The sequence below is a fragment of the Macaca mulatta genome, chromosome 3 (assembly GCF_049350105.2).
Source record: "Macaca mulatta isolate MMU2019108-1 chromosome 3, T2T-MMU8v2.0, whole genome shotgun sequence".
In the NCBI taxonomy this organism is placed as follows: Eukaryota; Metazoa; Chordata; class Mammalia; order Primates; family Cercopithecidae; genus Macaca; species Macaca mulatta.
In genome coordinates this window covers 110,881,231-110,899,865 of record NC_133408.1, presented here as the reverse complement: position 1 = coordinate 110,899,865, position 18,635 = coordinate 110,881,231, and the positions used below count along the sequence as shown (strand labels likewise).

Genomic DNA, 18,635 nt, shown 5'->3' with positions numbered 1-18,635 from the left:
GGTGGAAAGTTTCCTTGGGCCCAGAGGTCAAGGCTGCAGTGGAGTTGTGATCGTGCCACTGCACTCCTCCAGCCTGGGTGACAGAGGGCATACCTTGTCTCAAAAAAAAAAAAAAAAAAAAAAAAAAATTTCCTATTCCTTACTCATGGCTTCTCAGCCATGTAGCTAAATTCTGGAACAGCTCATGTGCACAGTCAAAGTCAGCTTACAGTATACTCCACATTACTTTTGAGAGAGAATGTTTTACTAACATTTAACTGACGAAAAGAAAGAGCAAATTAATCAATCAGGTATTTGCCTAAATGCTGAACAAAAATGATCTACTAAAGTAACCACTTGTTCTTAGATCTGTTATCTCGCTCTTAAGGGAACTCTGAAGTAAAACACATGTTAAGTACTTCAAAATTCACTTCCTGTTCACAGATTCTCTAACATTGTCAAGATGTGACAGCCTGAAAACATGTCATGCAGACACTAGTTATTTACTGTACTAATATTAATAACTGGAGGCCCTGGCAGAGGGCCAGAGTGAAGGGACCTTTTCTACCCTCTTTTTTACTGAAAGGGAGGAAAAGGCATTCTCTCAGGTCTAAGCTGGGGGTGGCATCCATCACCTGCCAATGAACAAGATCTGCTGCTATGCAGCTGCCGACACCCCTTCCATTCACACCCAGCAGATATTTATTGTATACCTACCATGTGCCAGATACTAATCTAGGCACTGCCACGTAATTTATTTTATTTTTAGAATAACTCAGTACATTTGGGCACAAATGGGGAATCTAAGGAAAAGGATTTGGCTAATAATGCCAAACCTATTTTATAGCCCTTGGCACTTAAAAAAATTTTTAAGAGTATTTGAATGAATTTTAAGTATTAATTATGTTTATTACATTTATTACTTACTTCCTTGCTTGATTTCTTTATGTGATAGATGTACTTGAAGAGTTTGGAAGCAAATTGCAGTTTTGTAAGTTGACTCACTTTTGAAATGTTTTAGTGTGGCTCCATGATATTTATGACTCATGCAGCAAATTTGCCTTTGATAAACAAAACAACCTTTGGTAAAACGACTAGCCACTCTATCTGATTTTTAATTCTGAATTTTAACTTAGTGATTTCCTTATAGATGAACATATATAATATTTTCTCAAGTCATCAATAAAATCTAAGCCAACAGTAGTTTGCATTTTGACAGCAATGAAGTAAACTTAGCTACTTGGTGTAGGAATCAATATCAACACCAATAGTTCAACCAATCAAATGAAATGTACAGCTGTATGTCTTGAATGACATCAATGTTTATATTAGTTCCCTATGGCTACTGTGACAAATTACCAAAACTGAATGGTTTAAAACAATGAGAATTATTTCTCTTATAGTTCTGGAAGTCAGAAATCCAAAGTCAGTCTCCCTGGGCAACCATCAAGGTGCTGGCAGGGCTGGTTCCTTCTGGGACATGGGGAGAATCCATTTTCTTGCCTCTGTCAGCTTCTCAGGCCATCTGCATTCTGTGGCCCTTGACCTCATTCTCATATCATCCCAATCTCTTGCCTCTATCTGCTGTTATTCACTCTGATCTCCTGCCTCCCTCCTATAAGGACCCTGTGATTACATTGGCCCAACCCAGTAACCCAGAATAATCTCTCACCTCAAGATCTATAACTTAATCACGTGTGCAAAGTCTCTTTTACAAAGCAAGGTACCCATATTCACTGGTTCTGGGAATTAGGACTTGGCTGTCTTTAAGAGGCCATTATTCATCCTATCACAACACTGAAACAAACCTCAAACTAAACTTAGTAAAGGATTGGTAGAGAGCCAACTAATTACCTAAATCAGTTTAAGTAATTAAGAAATAGATCTGGAAAAAATGCAGCGACTGATGAATTTTAATCCAATGTGCCAGTACAAATCTGGGACTTTCCATTTTTACAAGAAACTCAGCAGTGAGATGAAAATAATCCTTAAAACATCATTGAAAGGTCCTGTAATTATAACTTGCTCCCTGGAAACTAAAGGAAAACTAAAAGAAGTATCCAGAAAACCCCAAACTTGGCTGTACTTATCACAGACATTGGTAAGTAATAATACCATACAACATTCACTTTGGATTATTATCTAGAAAAATTGATTAGCTTGACTGAGGCCATTATTTTTTCCCAGACCCCATTTATAAGCAATGCTATCTATTGATGAAAAGCTGTGTGAAAGCAGAGTGTGGCGTGGATCTCTTCTCCGTAAGCAACCTGCTCTAACCACCCTGAGTGAGCCTGATTAGATGCATTCTTTGCTAAGCAAGGGGCACTTTGTTTATTTTTTATTTATTTACTTATTTTATTATTATGTTTTAGCACAACTTGCACAGTAATATTCAAGGAAAAATGATTGAAACCAAGCATCTTTGTCTCACTATGGAATGAAGTTAAACAGACATAGTTATGCATCTATAGTGCTTTAAGCACGGGTAACAATAAAATGCTTCAGTTAGATTGTAACAGTACATGCACTGCAAAGTGCACTATTTATTTATTTATGTATTTATTTGACAGGGTCTCATTCTGTCACACAGGCTGGAGTGCAGTGGCACTATCTCGGCTCACTGTAACCTCCACCTCCTGGGTTCAAGTGATTCTCATGCCTCAGTCTCCCAAGTAGCAAGGATTATGGGTGTGCAGCAACACGCCTGGCTCATTTTTGTATTTTCAGTAGAGATGGGGTTTTGCCATGTTCCCAGGCTGGTCTCAAACTCCTGGTCTCAAGTGATCCGCCCGCCTTGGCCTCCCAAAGTGCTGGGATTACAGGTGTGAGCCACCGTGCCCGGCCACAAAGTGCACTTTAAATACAGTTCTATTTATCTTCCAACAGGTATAAAAACCATTATAAACTATATAATGAATTGGTTGTACCAGTTTATTCAATAAATATTTAAAGTTATTAAGATAGGAATTATATACTTTGAAGGAAACATAATAATGGATTTTATCCTTGAGGCTAAAAAGCACTTGTGGGGCTTTTGGTCTCCTCCTCTTGAACAGATTTGTGACTGTTTTCCACCACTACAGTTCAGCAGAAATTATGCAAAATAATTGTCCAAAGTAGGGACAGAAAAGACCAGGAAACTGGAAAGACTGTGGATGTCAGCTGGAGTAAACATTCACTCCCAGAGCCCCAAGCTGCCAGGTGGAAAGCCCAGCTATCCTGAGGCTCAGAAAGTATGAGGAGGAGGCCAGGCCATGTGGAGAGCCCAGGTGTAAGGTGTTGAAGTTGCCAGTCTCAGCTGCAGCCAGGCTTCAAGTCATTCTAGCCCAGCCAAGATCTATCAATGAAGAAGCCTCCAGATAATTCCTGCCCGGTACAATCAAGTCAGCTGGAACTGCTACACTGCCCAGTAGAGATAAACCACACCTGCCTTGCAATGTCCAAGTTTCTGACTCATAGAATCTGTGAGCATGATGAAATGGTGGTGTTTTATGCCACTAGGTTTTGAGATGATTTGTTACACAGGAAAGATAATCAGAAAAGTTTTCAAGGCTGACTACAAATTAATGTAATATAATGTCAATGAAACTTTTTGTGTTAACATGGAATTGTGACTGAAGCCACAAAGCTGACAAAGTGAAGTGTTACAAGTGTATCAACTCTCAATAGAGCTGCCCAATAGAGGGCCAGGCCAAGCAGCAGCACATGGGCCATTGTGCAATCACACCAGCCACTAATGTGTTTGACAGGATACTTATTTTGCAAATCTGCATTTATCATTAAGTATAAAGAGGTGCTTGCCTCACTTTCAATGGTCAACAACCTAAGGTGACTTAAAAAAAAATACTGATTCCAAGTCCCTCCCCAGATGGATTGAATCAGAGCTACTTAGGGTGGAGCCAAAAGGCTTGTTTGTTTTTTAAAGCTTCCCAGGTAATTCTAATGTGTGTGTAGTCAGGTATGAGAACGATTGCAAGCAAAAGCAGCTGAGGGAAGCTTTCCAAGGAGTAGGCTCAATAGTATGAACTGCAAATACCTGAGAAGGGAAAAGTTCAGCCTTGTGCTGGAAAGTGGTTTAGCATGCTGGAGCTGGTTTTCTGTTTGGTAGCCCTACAACTTTGGCCCAATTACTTGGCCTCTGGGACTCAGATTCCTCCCCTTTAAAATGGTGCCAATAATAGCACCTACCCTCTGTGAGGAGGATGCCATGAGGACAAAGAGATCATCCCCATCAGCCGAGAACCCTGTTCCTCATAAGGTAAGTGCTCAATAAATGAGCTGCTATTAGTACAAGGTTATGTTGGAAATTTACGATTAAATACTGCCGTATAATGAAGTTCTTTTTAGTTTTTCAAACACTTCGTACTTCGTGAATGTACCTTATTTCAGCTATAGTTAGTACCCAAACAACTTTGCTAGAGTGACCCACTTTTTATCAGATTTTTCTTGATATCAGGAAAAGTTGTGCTTTGCCAGAGCAACCAGTTTTTCATTTTTTTCTTAATTTGGATGCAATGAATCTTGTGGTTAATTCATCTCTCTGCTTTGGCATTAGAAAACTAAACTGACCCAAATCTCATGACTGAATAAAACTGGCTGTATTATTCTCTCCTTGTTTTTTCCATTCCTCCTTAAAATCTCAGCTTTGATTTTATACTTTTATGCAACATGTACATCTTTTTGGAAGGTGACTTAAGCACTTGCTAGGATGGAACCAAGGTAAGTTATCTGTATTAGGACAGTTTTTCTTTTTTTTTCTTTTTTTTTTTTTTTTGAGATGGAGTCTCGCTCTGTCGCCCAGGCTGGAGTGCAGTGGCCGGATCTCAGCTCACTGCAAGCTCCGCCTCCCGGGTTTACGCCATTCTCCTGCCTCAGCCTCCCAAGTAGCTGGGACTACAGGCGCCCGCTACCTCGCCCAGCTAGTTTTTTGTATCTTTTAGTAGAGATGGGGTTTCACCGGGTTAGCCAGGATGGTCTCCATCTCCTGACCTCGTGATCCGCCCATCTCGGCCTCCCAAAGTGCTGGGATTACAGGCTTGAGCCACCGCGCCCGGCCAGGACAGTTTTTCTATGATGAGGTCCAGACTAACAGGCAACTGGTTAATTGAAAAATGTAGTTAAAGCAGGGAGTCCTTAAAACATATATACACATCTTTAATTTTTTTTAACTTATACAAATGTGCATCTTTTAATTAATCTTTTGGTATACAGGTTGTTACAAGTCCTTGTCTTTAGATATGGATCTACTGCTAGAACTTGTCACTGTTTTTCTTGTATCTCCCACACCTGAAATTCATCAACTACTGTACCTACTTTTTAAATAGAATGAGAACTGAGACACTTTTAAAGAAGAGTGCAGAATCTTCCTAGAATGTCAATATTTTCCTCCCGATTCTTTAACAATTTTCTTGCCCACATCGAATTTAAAAACATTCTTAATTACTTCCATTGTCAAAATATTGTAATACTTTTAACCAAATTTTCATAGGAACAGTAAATTTCTTGTTGCACTTCATTTGTAATACTTTTATTCTGAGGTTTGGGACAAATAAATTGAATCTCAGGACACAACTGGTGGAAACAAAAGAGCTTGAGGCTACTGTCCCTTAGCCTATTTGTTGTGAATGTCCGTGTTCTGCCACTTTGGTCTGTATGTTTTGGACAGAGTGGGGAGTTTTGTATAAATGGTTGATATAGAAAAATAGCTAAATAGGCCCATATAAAAATACATAGCTAAACTTAGCAATGAGAACTTTCAGAGGTATCCAAATATACAAGTATGTAGAGGAACACGAGTGGATGGCCATGGATTAGTATGTCTGTGTAGATGGCTGTGTGAGCATGTGCCCATGTTTTCCCATAGATGATTGTTTTTATTCTCTTCCTCATAATATTGCTCTTGCAAAGATCTGGCAGTACCTTTCATCTGACTGCCATTTCCAGAATGAATGTAACTTTAGTTTTTATATTGGTTCCATGTGGTTCAAAACTTGTTTCCTAAACTGATGTTTACTGTTCTTTAATATTTCTGGGAATATTTTAGATGTTTATCCAAATCTAAAAAAGAAATTATAACACAGCATGCTTGGGAGAGCACACATTTTATTGGTAAGAAACATTCTTTCCCTTCATGACTCTTTTAAAATTTCCTGATTATTGTGCCTCAATTGATAGAGGAAATATTCTTGACTTGGGAGATTAGCTTCATAAACTAATGAATCTCCTGAATCTGGCAGATTTAACACTGAGCAATGAAAACTACTAAATATTAAAGGAAGAGTGCAAGTTCTACCTCATCTGCAGACAACTGCAATAGGTAGCAACTTTGTCACCTGAGGCTTTCTAGAACACTCAGAGAAAAGGAGATTTGTTCCTCCCAGCGTGGTAAGGAAGGGTCCTAGTGATGGGTATAAAATTCTTTTCAGGTGCACAATAAAAAGCATTTAAGACAAAAGCTTTTATCTGATTACTATTAAGTAAATCAGGGATTTCCATAGAAACTTACGTTTCAGGTGTATCTTAAGCATGATATTTGGACCAAGGTCCTGCACCTGCAGCTCACTGGAGTACAGATTTTCCCGTTTAAATAAGGTAATTTAAAAGAAAGTAACTTTCCCAAGATTACCAAATAATGCAGCATAGAGAAACCTGATTGGGGTCCTTCCCTTCTCTTTATCAAATATTAAGGCACATTTATTCTTTAGATCCCTTTATGGGTCCACCTCTGCCTATCTTAATGATTAACTACACAAGCTGGAAAAACTTGTAGAAATATATTAATAACTTATTTGACCATATTAAGTTCACTTACAAAGTTCAACTGGTCTCTCAGCTCTGGGTGTGACCACAGATCACAGAGTTCTGAGAACGACTGGGAAGCATGTCTAACAGAGTGTGCTTTTCTATTACACAGCTCTTAGTTCTGGGGTTTTATGGCAAATCCTAAGGTTTCTCCCAAACTACTTTCTTCTAGTGCAGCTTTTGGTATATGAATATTCTATGGGTGGTATATTTTCATTAGTAATGTCTATTAAGTATAAGTTAGAATATATGTCCCTAAATACATGTGGAGAAATGTTAAATCTTTAGGCAAATAACATACAAAATAGTCAATCATCTTTATTGTTTTTCCCCAGAGACCATTTAATAAGATATTAAATGGCCAATTTTAAGTATTGTGTTAAGGCAAAGCTGGTTATAGTTCACAAAAGGAATGTCAGCAAGATGAGTAAACATTATTTGGGTCACAGCCTAGTAGTCATGGATTGAAGAGTGATAGTGACCTAATCTTAAAGTCTTAGAATTTAAAGCATGAAAACACATAACAGCATTACTCTCTCAAGTGTGGTTCTTGCCTCCGAAGAAGTACACAGGAGAATCTACTGGAGTACAGGGAGTTAACACCAGAACTTAGAAATTTTAATTTACGGCCGGGCGCGGTGGCTCAAGCCTGTAATCCCAGCACTTTGGGAGGCCGAGACGGGTGGATCACGAGGTCAGGAGATCGAGACCATCCTGGCTAACACGGTGAAACCCCATCTCTACTAAAAAAATACAAAAAACTAGCCGGGCTAGGTGGCGGGCGCCTGTAGTCCCAGCTACTCGGGAGGCTGAGGCAGGAGAATGGCGTGAACCCGGGAGGCGGAGCTTGCAGTGAGCTGAGATCCGGCCACTGCACTCCAGCCTGGGCGACAGAGCGAGACTCCGTCTCAAAAAAAAAAAAAAAAAAAAAAAAGAAATTTAAATTTACATTGTATATGAAGGGAAAAAAGACAAACTTTAGTCGATTCACTCAACAACACCAATGCTATGGTTCATAGTGAATCCTTGAAGTCACAAGACATAGACTGCTTGTGAGGTGCTCCAAGGACGGGAACGGAGCGCTACAGCCCAGAGTAGAGAGGTAGAAGTGTCTGTAGTCATTCATTACCTTCTAAAATTTAGAGACCCATTGCAGTTTATGAAAAATTTTGTTTCAATATTCTTCTAGATGTCACGATAATTTTTTCTTGATTTTACTAATAAACTTCGTTGCTTTTGTTTATATTCTAATAATTTTATTCACTTAGTTCTTTAAGTCTGAAAACAAAATAGTTTGAGTCTGTACTTTATCATGTTTTATTGAAATGTTCCAAAATGTCATTACAACTTGCAGTTTAAATGGTCTTTTGGAGCTTCATCAGCCTTTAAAATAAATGTCATATCTTGAGTTTGAGCTTCTCTTCTGCATCTCTGAAATATATTTTAGAGAATTTAAAATATCACTCTCCCATCTTCCAAAGTCTGAACAACTTTGCAATGGACGGACCATCTCATTAAATTAGATCATTTAAAGAAAAATCCAATTTGGTGTGTGTATTTAAAATACCCCACCTTTGAGACAACCCTGGGAAATATATATATATAAAAATATAGAACTGTTGAAAAGGTATGCAAATGGTCCACAACTTCAGGGTGTCCTGAAGGTGAGTCCTCATCTCATGACACTGACAGAATGAGCTGCTCTCAGACATATTCTGTGTACTTATTAAAAAAGAATGCTGTCTATGTCTTTCATTACAGCTCTACTGTCAAAAGACAATGAATGTTGTCAGTTGTTCATTGTCAAGGTACAGTGTCCAGAACTACTTTCTTGAGTAAAGTCATAGCCTTCAGTTGGCAAAAAATGGTAAACATTACTCCTATGTTGTCTATTTTACTAGTTGCGTACAATAATCAATTGATTGGTGTTTGTCACATCCAAGGCAGAATCGGCAATAATGGACTCATATTTGATGTTTGTTTATATCACTTAATGAGACAGCCAAGTGTAAAGGGGTTCCTGGAAAAACTCCAACCAGCCTGTGCACTGGAAGGTGTGCCCGTTGGGGTGGAGCCACAGAAGTTTGTGCCATTTGCAGCAGGGAGGAGCTTGGCCCCTCCTCTTCCTGGGAGGAACCTGGAATTCAATCTGTGAGGCAGGAAGGATATACTGGCAGGAAGGATATACCAGCAGGACTCTCGCTCTGCAGGGTCCCTGTTTCCCTTTTTTTTCCTTTTTGCCCAATAAATTGCATTTTCTCAACCTTCAAAGTATCTGCGAGCCTCATACTTCATGGCAATGTGACAAGGACCCTGTTTTTAGCTGAATTAGGTAGAAAGTCCTATAACATTATTTTGTTCATGTTTTCCAATGTTCTCAATTCTCATTAGTAGTTGTGTATGTAAGTTACCACTCTTTTTTGAATCCTGACTTTTTACTGGCAGTCTTGTAAAAATAGATCCAAATCAGCAATTCATTTAATGATTACATGATTTCCATGAGATTTTCCTTTAGGAAAACCATATTTTTATCATGCCCTTTGAAGAGCAACCATTTTTATATAAAAATAACTACAAAGATCATTCTTTAGTACTTGAAGATAATACCAAATGCTCTGTCTCTTCTATTTATTATTCAAGATGCTTGTCTGATGGATTTTTATTTTATTTATGTATAATCCAAGCAAACAGGGTGTTCTTTATCGTCTGTCCTACCAAGATTTCTGAGGTCCCTTGGTGTATAGAAAGCCCATAACTGTCTGTTTTATAAACTACTTTAACCCGTAAACTTGTAACAGCTTCAGAGAGGTTAAGAAGTTTTTTTTTTTTTTACAATAGAAGTATCTAAAAGAAAACTGAGTAGATTAAAATATTTAATATAAATGTTCTTCTAAACTTTCCATTTTAATTAAAGTTTCCACACAGTGAGCCCCTTTTAACACTGAACATATTCTGCTTTTCATTAAATGGTAAAGTCTAATAGAACTTCAGAGATCAGATAAATCCTAAAAATCCCTTAGGCAGAGCCAAATTAAAGCAAAATTTTGCAGAAAGTGATTCCTCCCCACCCCACCAAAACATCCGTCCCTCCTCCTTCTATATCCCCCAAGGTATACTTAATCCAAATCCCACACATATTTAATTTCAATTTTATGGTGCAATTGCTCATAAAATTTAGCTCAGTAGAGGTCAAAGCCTCTCCCTTCTTTTGTCAAAGTGTGTTAACTTTGTATTACTCGCAGCAGAATAGCTCCCTTTTCCATAGACCTTCTATATCTTTAGTGAATTAACCTGCCATGTAGTTCAAATCACGTATCTCTACATTGCCACGGTAAACAATGAATGTTTAGAGATCAAGTCAAATCAACTTAAATAGAAATAAATGAGAATAGCTATACAGCATGATTACAAATGAATGTTTTCCTTTGGATCATTTATTACCATCTTATCAGAAAATAGACCAAAGACCAAAGTTATTATTTCAGTGGGAAGAAATGTGATGATTCAGTAAGTTGCTCTCTACAGAATCAATAGAAAGCAGATGTCTTATTCACATACCCTTAACAATCTTGCAGTAAGTGCTGGTGCCTAGAAACCCTGTTTGTAAGATCATATATAGCGTGTCTGCATCTAAAGGTGGATTTGTGTTATTGCAAATCATACATGAGGGATTGCTGCCTCACCCCGTTTCAACACTAGGTAAGCGGGATGCATTTTGTCTATCATAACTTTTTAGAGACAGAGTCTTGTTATGTTGCCCAAGCTGGCTCAAGCAATACTCCTGCTTTAGCCTCCCAAGAGGCTGGGACTACAGGTAAATTCCACTGTGCCCAACTTGTTTATTGTAACTTTGAGTCAAAATAAATTTGCCCTGATTTATGCACAGCTTTAATGTTACTACACCTAGCTTCTGTAACAAAGATGCAACGTTAAGCTATTCTTATGCTTCCATGGAATATCTTACCTTGGTCAAATTAATTTCTTCCCAACTTAACCACTAAGAAAACAGAAAAAATAGAGGGCCAAGATAAGAATGATATATGAAATAGACTGTTTTAATCATGAAGTGGGCAGAATGAGCCCTACTGATTTTCTAGATTAAGGCCTCATCTTTGTTACTGTGAGCAATCATTTTGGGAAACTGCCATCTAAAGTACATGGATGAAAGCAATATTTTATTACTTATATTAGCTTGTATTTCTTATTAAAAATTAATCCATGTCAATTATAGAAAAGTAAGGATATTACAGGTAAGAAAATACACAGTAATCTGTAATCCCACCAGCAGGAAATAACCATGATTAGTTAGCCTTCTGATACACAGGCTTCTAGACATTACAAATTCCTTAACCTAAGGGCTTTGTGCTGCTGTTTCCTCTGCTTAAGATGTTCCTCAGATCCGCATGTGGCTTCTTAATTCAGACCTCAATTCATATGTCAGCTCTGAGGATATGCCTTCCCTGACCAGTCCAGATGAAGCAAGCCCCAGCTCATCTTCCCAGTCATTCTCTAGCACATTACCCTATTGTATCTTCTCTATTTCCCTTAGCAGTACCTGTATTTCATTTGTTTGTGTTCATAGTATGTTTCTCTCCACTTCTGTCACCTGTTATCTCCAGGACCTACAACAGCATCAGGCACGTTTTTTTCAGGAAATATTTGTTGGCCTGCTGACTGAAACTGACCATACCCATGAACATTTTATTTTGTCAGTAAGTATTTTCCCAAAACATCTTTTGGTGGGTATATCCAGTTGCTACATGCGTATAGGTATATGATGCCATAAATTATTCTTATGAATCTACAGTTAAGTACATTTTGGTGGTTTCCAGTTTTTATTATGCTAATTTTATAGCAATCAACATTTTAATAGCTACATGGGTATGCACATCCAGGATTATTTCCTTAGAAAAATTCCTAGAAGTAGGATGGCTGTATTAAAGGGTATATACTTCTTAAGGCCTCTGACAATATGCATTAAATTATGCTGCAAAAATTTGAAACCCATTAACACTCCTATTGATGTAGGACAGTGATCAGTTCTCACACCTTTGCCAATCCCTGAGTATTGTCATTTAAAAATCCTTGCCAGTGTTACTGTTAGTGTGAAAACTGAGTTGAAATGGCAAATATTGCATGTGCCTGCTTGTGTCAGGCTAGCATTGAGGGAAAGTGATTAAAAGTATGTCTCAAATTGTTCTTCAGGGCCTTCATCATGACATACCTTTAACTGAGCAGCCTCTCACTGGCAACTAGACCTCTTCTTGTTATACATCTTTGTTCTAAAACTGAAACTGATTTGGCTCCAAATGAGCTGCTTTAAACTGTAAATATTATGCAATTCATTTAGGTCCAGTAATGTTCTAAATTTAGATCTCATTATTTTTTGTTAACATCTAAAAATTATGTTAGGAGAAATACGTCTTAGGCCAGAAACTAATTTGATTTGGCTAGGGTAGAGTCAGCCCTCCGCATCTGTGGGTTCTGTGTTCATGGATTCAACTAACCACAGATACAAAATATTTGGAAAATAAAGTGGATGGTGGTGTCTGTCCTGAATATGTGCATTTTTCCTTGTCATTATGCCTTAAACAATGTGATATAACAATTATTTGCATAACATTTACATTGTATTCAGTATTATAAGTAATCTAGAGATGACTTAAAGAATACAGGAGGGGATGTGTAGGTTGTATGCAGACACCATGCTGTTTATTTGAAAGATTTGAGCATCCTGGATTTTGATATCCTTGGAGGGTGGGGTTTTAGGACCAATCCCCCAGAGAAACTGTGGGAATTATTGTTAAATATGTAAAACTCTTCATAAAAATTGCAAAACCACTTCATAAGAATTGCAAAAGCAAAATGGGATAGATTGAGAGCCCTTCCTGTGTATATAGGGTGTTCCCACATTCTTTTGCTCAGTAATTCATTGACTTGGTCAAAAAAAAAAAAAAGCCAGCCAGTACCATGGCTCATGCCTGTAATCCCAGCACTTTGGGAGGCCAAGGCGGGCAGATCGCCTGAGGTCAGGAGTTCGAGACCAGCCTGGCCAGTATGGTGAAACCCCATCTCTACAAAAATTAGCCAGGCATGATAGTGGGTGCCTGTTATCCCAGCTATTCGGGAGGCTGAGGTGGGAGAATTGCTTGAACCTGGGAAGCGGAGGTTGCAGTGAGCCAAGATCGGACCATTGCCCTCCAGCCTGGGTGACAGAGCAAGACTCCATCTCAAAAAAATAAGAGCTGAGCATTGACTCATGGTAAAATGCATTGTGATATGAAGAATACCAAGAAATATTACAATTGATTCCTGAAGTCAAATATACTGTTTAACTCTGAAAAATAAATCCCAGGCAGAAAAAAAAATGTTTTGCGGTAAGAATACTGAGTGATCTCAAGGTAGCTCATGACAGACCAAATGTTTGTTTCTTGGAACAAAGTAAGCACAGAGGGTTTGGAGGATATCATGGTACCCAGCAGAAGTGGAACTAGAATCTGAGCTGGGTGTGGAAATCAGTGTTGTCATCAAAACATCAGGTAGAAATATTAAAGAGTTTCTTGAACATAATTGCATGTGTAAGAAGCAATATTCAGGAGATGGATGGTGGAGGGCCAGGTGTGGGTACCACTGAGATGCTGAGTACAGGTAGATCGTAGAAAGCCTTTGCTACTAGTGTGCAAGTTCATTGAGAAGCTTATTCAGATGGTTACAGTAATACTGTTTGTGTTATAATTTCATATCTTTAGGAGGCAATATTTCAATAAGAGTGAAAAGCTCATCTATTCTTTTTTAGATAGTTGGTGAGCAATCAAAATCTGAACAGACCCAATTGACTTCAGAAATAGTCAACATTTATTTAGATTTAAGACCTTCCATCATGGATTCCAAACAGGTTTTTCTGTTTTTGTCCCTTCAGGTGTCCTGTGTTCCAACCAATCCAGGTGACTTAGTGGTTGTTCCTTTCCCACTGTTACCTTTGTTTTCTCAGTCTTAAAAGTGTGAATCTTACCAAATACTTAATGCCACCTTCAAAATACAATTCAGTCAGGTTTCAACCAAATGCTGCCTTCCCTGTTAAGTGTCTTTTCTGTCCTCTGCTAGATCAATTCCCTCCTTTCTTTGTGGTAATACTTAACACATTCTGCCCTAAATGATAGTTATTGCTGTTCTTAAACATCAGTCCTCATTTGAATTTGAAACTTCTAAGGACAGACAATATGCCTTACATTTTAAAAATAATTGTTTCAATAATTTCCCCTTTTAAAGTATCATATACTTGTTACAAAATGTTATAAGTATAAAGCCGATTGTCCATTTTTCCACCAAGTAAAGACAGCTATTTCTATTGTGAAATGTTTAATTTCAACGTTTTTCATGCATATTTTTGTCATTGTGCTCTTGCCAAATATAAGCTTCTGTACAATAAGAGCTAATATTAAATGCTGATATGAACCAGATACTACTTAACTTCGTTCATGTGTTAATTAAATGTCTTCACTGGAACCATATGAGATGGTTAGCATTTTTATCCCCCTTTATAGATGTAAGAAATGGCCCAGAGAGGTTATGTCATTTGTCCAAGGACATGCAGCTAATATGTGGGGATTTGTAAAATGGCAGGCTGGTCCCAAAGATACTACTGCTTTCTAAAAGATTCAAATATCTTTTTCAGTGGAAACCAAATGTTCTATCATGTTGGTATATGGTAATTTACTTAAACATTTTCTGATCTTAACATTTAATTTGTCATTTAAAATGGCACTGTCATTATCATTTTAATGCCCCAAACTTTCTGAAAGATAAAGTAATAATCCAAGTGAATTACTGGGTCAAAAGATGTTATTTCAAGGTCTATGATGCATATCACCAAATTGTTTTCCAAAAGAGTTTTAAAAATTGTGGTTCCTAGAGTATTCGTGAGCAAGTATTATAGTGAACACATATCACTAACTTTGAACATTTTTAAAATTTTTTATGGTTGTTAATTATAGGTAAACTTACTGTCATAATTGATAAAATAAAAATCTTAGACAAATTGCACTGAACAGAGTTTAATGTAGCAAAGAATTATGAACTGGGAAGCCCCCAACCAGAATAGGTTCAGAGAGGCTCTAGCATAGCCATGTGAAGAAGATTTATGGACAGAAAAAGGAACGTGACACACAGAAAGTAGAAGTGAGACACAGAAACAGACAATTGGTTAAAACCCGGTGTTTGCCTTATTTGAACACAGTTTGAATAGTTGCTACCTTTGATTGGCCACTTTGATTCACTTAGTGAATTATAACTAAGTGATAGTTCACTACGTATGGAAAAACCTTAGGCTGAACTAAGAATATGTAAGGACACAGCTTTAGGATAAACTTAATTTAACAATATCTCTTCCATTTCTAGTGGAGATAGATAATGTACAAATTGCCTTTTTGTGTCTTTCTTTTGCAACAGTTCATTCCAACTCTAAAAGAACAAGTGCTTGTGTACTCTTGTGTTTAAAAAATTTCTGTGTTTTAATATGGTCAGTGTCAATAACTGTGATCCACATAAGCCTTTGAGATCCTCTCTGGATCTCACGCATGACAATTACACATGGTTTTTATGGGACACGAGCTCAGTGTTCCAAATAAATAACTTACAGGTAGACTTTTAGAAATGCCATTTATAAACAGTGGATCTGTTGTTTGTGTACAAAATGGGATGTTAAATTAGAACTATTCTCTTGTCAAATTTCAGCAGAGGCCCCTAAAACCATTAAGTGCCAAGAAATCTAAGATTCGAAATGGAGGAGTAATACTATCTATTCAGGACATCCTAAATTGTGCAACTGATAGTCCATATCCAGATGATATAACATATTCTTGCATGAAAATCAAGATAATAGGTATTCATTTGAAGCAAGTAGTAAATGTGTTAGGTATTTCTCCAAGGGGAATGGGAAAGGAGTCTTTTTACTCATCTCAAATCAAAGGGGGACTTTGAAAGAAGACTTGGAGAACTTGTCATGCTTCTACTGGCGTGTGGAGTTAGGGGACAGTCTAAAAATAGTCCAGCAGCATTTTGAGAAGGCAAACTGAAGAGAAAAAGGGCAGTCCTTCAACAACAGTGAATACAAGATGCATGCTTTTCGTAGGCTGAATAGAGAGCTGGCTACAAACACTCTTGAAAAGGAAAAGGGCTTCTGGCTGTGACTACAGTAAATATTCACTATTGAAGCTGAGGGGGCTCTAGGCAAAGGCATTGGGAGGTCTAGGAGGTCAAGTAGGTATAGAATCTAAGGAACTTTCAGAAATGTCCTGCAAGAGAGAGTCAGCTTTGTCATCTGCCATGACTAGAGGGTACCAGTTCCTGTTAACTGTGCCAATCAAATAAGACTCCCCTTCATTTACTGCTGCTTCCTGTCCTCCTTTGGCCACCAGAAAATGCAGCTAGGAAGTAAAAGAGGAGGTGGTCCCAGGGAGAGAAGGTGCTAACCTCTCCTCCTCTCCCCAGTGCAAGATCCCCAGCCTGAGGAAAAATATAAGTTGTAAGTTGGATGACAGCTTGGAGTTTTAATTTTACACTGGACAAAGCTTTTTAATACCTGAAAAAGGAGACTACTTATTTAATACCTGCATAAGCTATGAGATCTACCCCAAGATTCTCTCTAAAAGTGCGAGGATGGAGTCTACAGTATATATTCAAAGGGACAGAAGTAAAACGAAAAAGAAAAAAAAGTCGTCTTCCTCTAGCACATAGGGAAGGCATCTTGCTCACGTATTCAAGTAGAATTGCTGAAGACATGCTAACTCCTGCTAAATTTATTTCAACTTTCTTGTCCAGATTTTCAATATGACCCTGAACCTCTTTTCAGCATTGCTTCTCTTGAGACACGTGCTTATCTCTTTTTTCAACCAAATAGAACTCTTTGCTACCCCTACGCCCAACCTCTCCCACTCTTCTGTATACCTGTGTATACATATGATTTCCTCTTTTTCGGATTTTCCTGTTTCTGCCAGTTGAAGTCCCTTGTGACTTTCAAGGTTCACTTCAAAAGCTCTTTTATAAAGCTTGTAAGGGAGAAACAGCTGGGATGGCAAATCATAAAATCCTTTATGAGCTGCCAGGGGCAGATGACACCACCTCTGCAGGATTTATTTTCATGGGATTCACTGAAAAAAAGAGAAAAGATAGGCTCCTGATTTCTAGATAGAGATTAGTAACAAATCCTAAGCTCCCTCCTGCTCTAGCACAGAGATGGGGCCATTTGTACTTTACCCACTAAACATATACCTTTATTACAATACCAGGTTTAAGAAGTGCCCTGTTTCCAAAGGGCCCCAAATGGATGCTGCTTCAGAACATTGGACACTCCCATAAAAGCTCCAGCCAAATGATATGGAAGAGAGCACCACAAAGAGGAAATTTTTAACTCCTCCATCTTCCCATGGAGAGAATCTCCATTCATTGTTATAGCATCTTAAATATGCATATTTGAGGATTTGATTTTCTCCATTCTATACTCATTATATTCTTCTGTCTTTGGATAGGTGGTTTTTTTCAGATTTCGATGTTGGTTGTGATCATGGGAATAGTTAGCTCTCCTGTAGAGATTAAAAAGTGACACTAGCAAAGCCTTCTCCTGACCTACTACAGTGTTAGTCCATTTTGCTTTATTATAAAAGAACACCTGAGACTGGGTAATTTATAAAGAAAAGAGGTTTATGTGGTTCATGACTCTGCAGGGCAAGCAGATGCATGACCCCGGCATCTGCTTGGCTTCTGGTGCGGCCTCAGGAAGCTTTTATTCACGGCAGAAGGTGAAGGGGGAGCAGATATGTCACAGGGGAGAGAGGAAGCAAGAGAGAGAGAGAGGTGGAAGTGCCAGATTCTTTTTAACAACCAGCTCTCATGTGAACTAATAGAGTGAGAAACTCTCATTATCATGGAGAGGGCACCAAGCCACTCATTAGGGATTTGCCCCCACGAGCCAAACACCTCCTGTGAGGCCCCACCTCCAACATGGGGAATCACATTTCAACATGAGATTTGGAGGGGACAAACATTCAAACTGTATTAACTACCTGGAGCACAGAAATGTTTTCTCTCTGATAGCACTTATATTATTTTTCCTTATAGAATTGTTATGGCTATATGCCTACATGGGAAGACCATGAGGACATAAATTCTACAAAGACAGGGTCTGTCTTGACTGTCTTACTAATATTTGTATCTGTAGAAGGCAGTACACAGGAGATAGTCACTAAGTATCAATGTTCATATAATTAAAATGTTGCTATATTACAATTCCTCTTGAATATAACTTGGGATAAAATATGACTTTCTTGAACTACATTCCACAGGTTCATTTATTGGTGTCTCAGGGACCCTTCTCTATAAAATAATCTCCTTTTAAGACTCTTAATATAGGGACCCTTAAAAAGTTACAGTAGGACTCAATGCATCAAGTTGCTTATCACTTCATTATACATAGTTCTTAGAAAGTCTGTTATCCATTGTGCAAGTTCTTGTAAAAGTACATGGGCCAACTTTGTTCTACAACTCTTATGCCAAGTTCAAAACCACAATATCTTAGCAGCTTTATATTTCTTCCAAAACACCATAAGTTATTACACTATATTATGCGTTGCATACTTGCCAAAGCATTTCAGCCAGACTTTTTTGTTACATAAGCACAAAAGCATCCAACACTAATAAACTCCTATTTTTCTTTCTACTTTTATGTAAATTCAAAGAACCAACTCATGTTTCTTATGCCTTTCGCGTAAAAATTAAACAATCACTAACACTTAAAAAGTATTGTTCTAAATCCAAATTGTGAGATGTATTCCTCAACTGACTAAATTTTTTTCTTA

At 38.0% G+C, this 18,635-nt stretch overlaps 1 long non-coding RNA gene across 1 annotated transcript in view; it reads left to right on the top strand.

The window, feature by feature from the left end:
• The first annotated feature begins 3,925 nt into the window (after window positions 1–3,925).
• Window positions 3,926–18,635, top strand: part of LOC114676972 (uncharacterized) — an 86,166-nt gene continuing 71,456 nt past the window's right edge. Inside the window, exon 1 of the long non-coding RNA XR_003728225.2 lies at window positions 3,926–4,240. This is a non-coding gene — a long non-coding RNA (uncharacterized LOC114676972). The remainder of the gene's footprint in view (window positions 4,241–18,635) is intronic.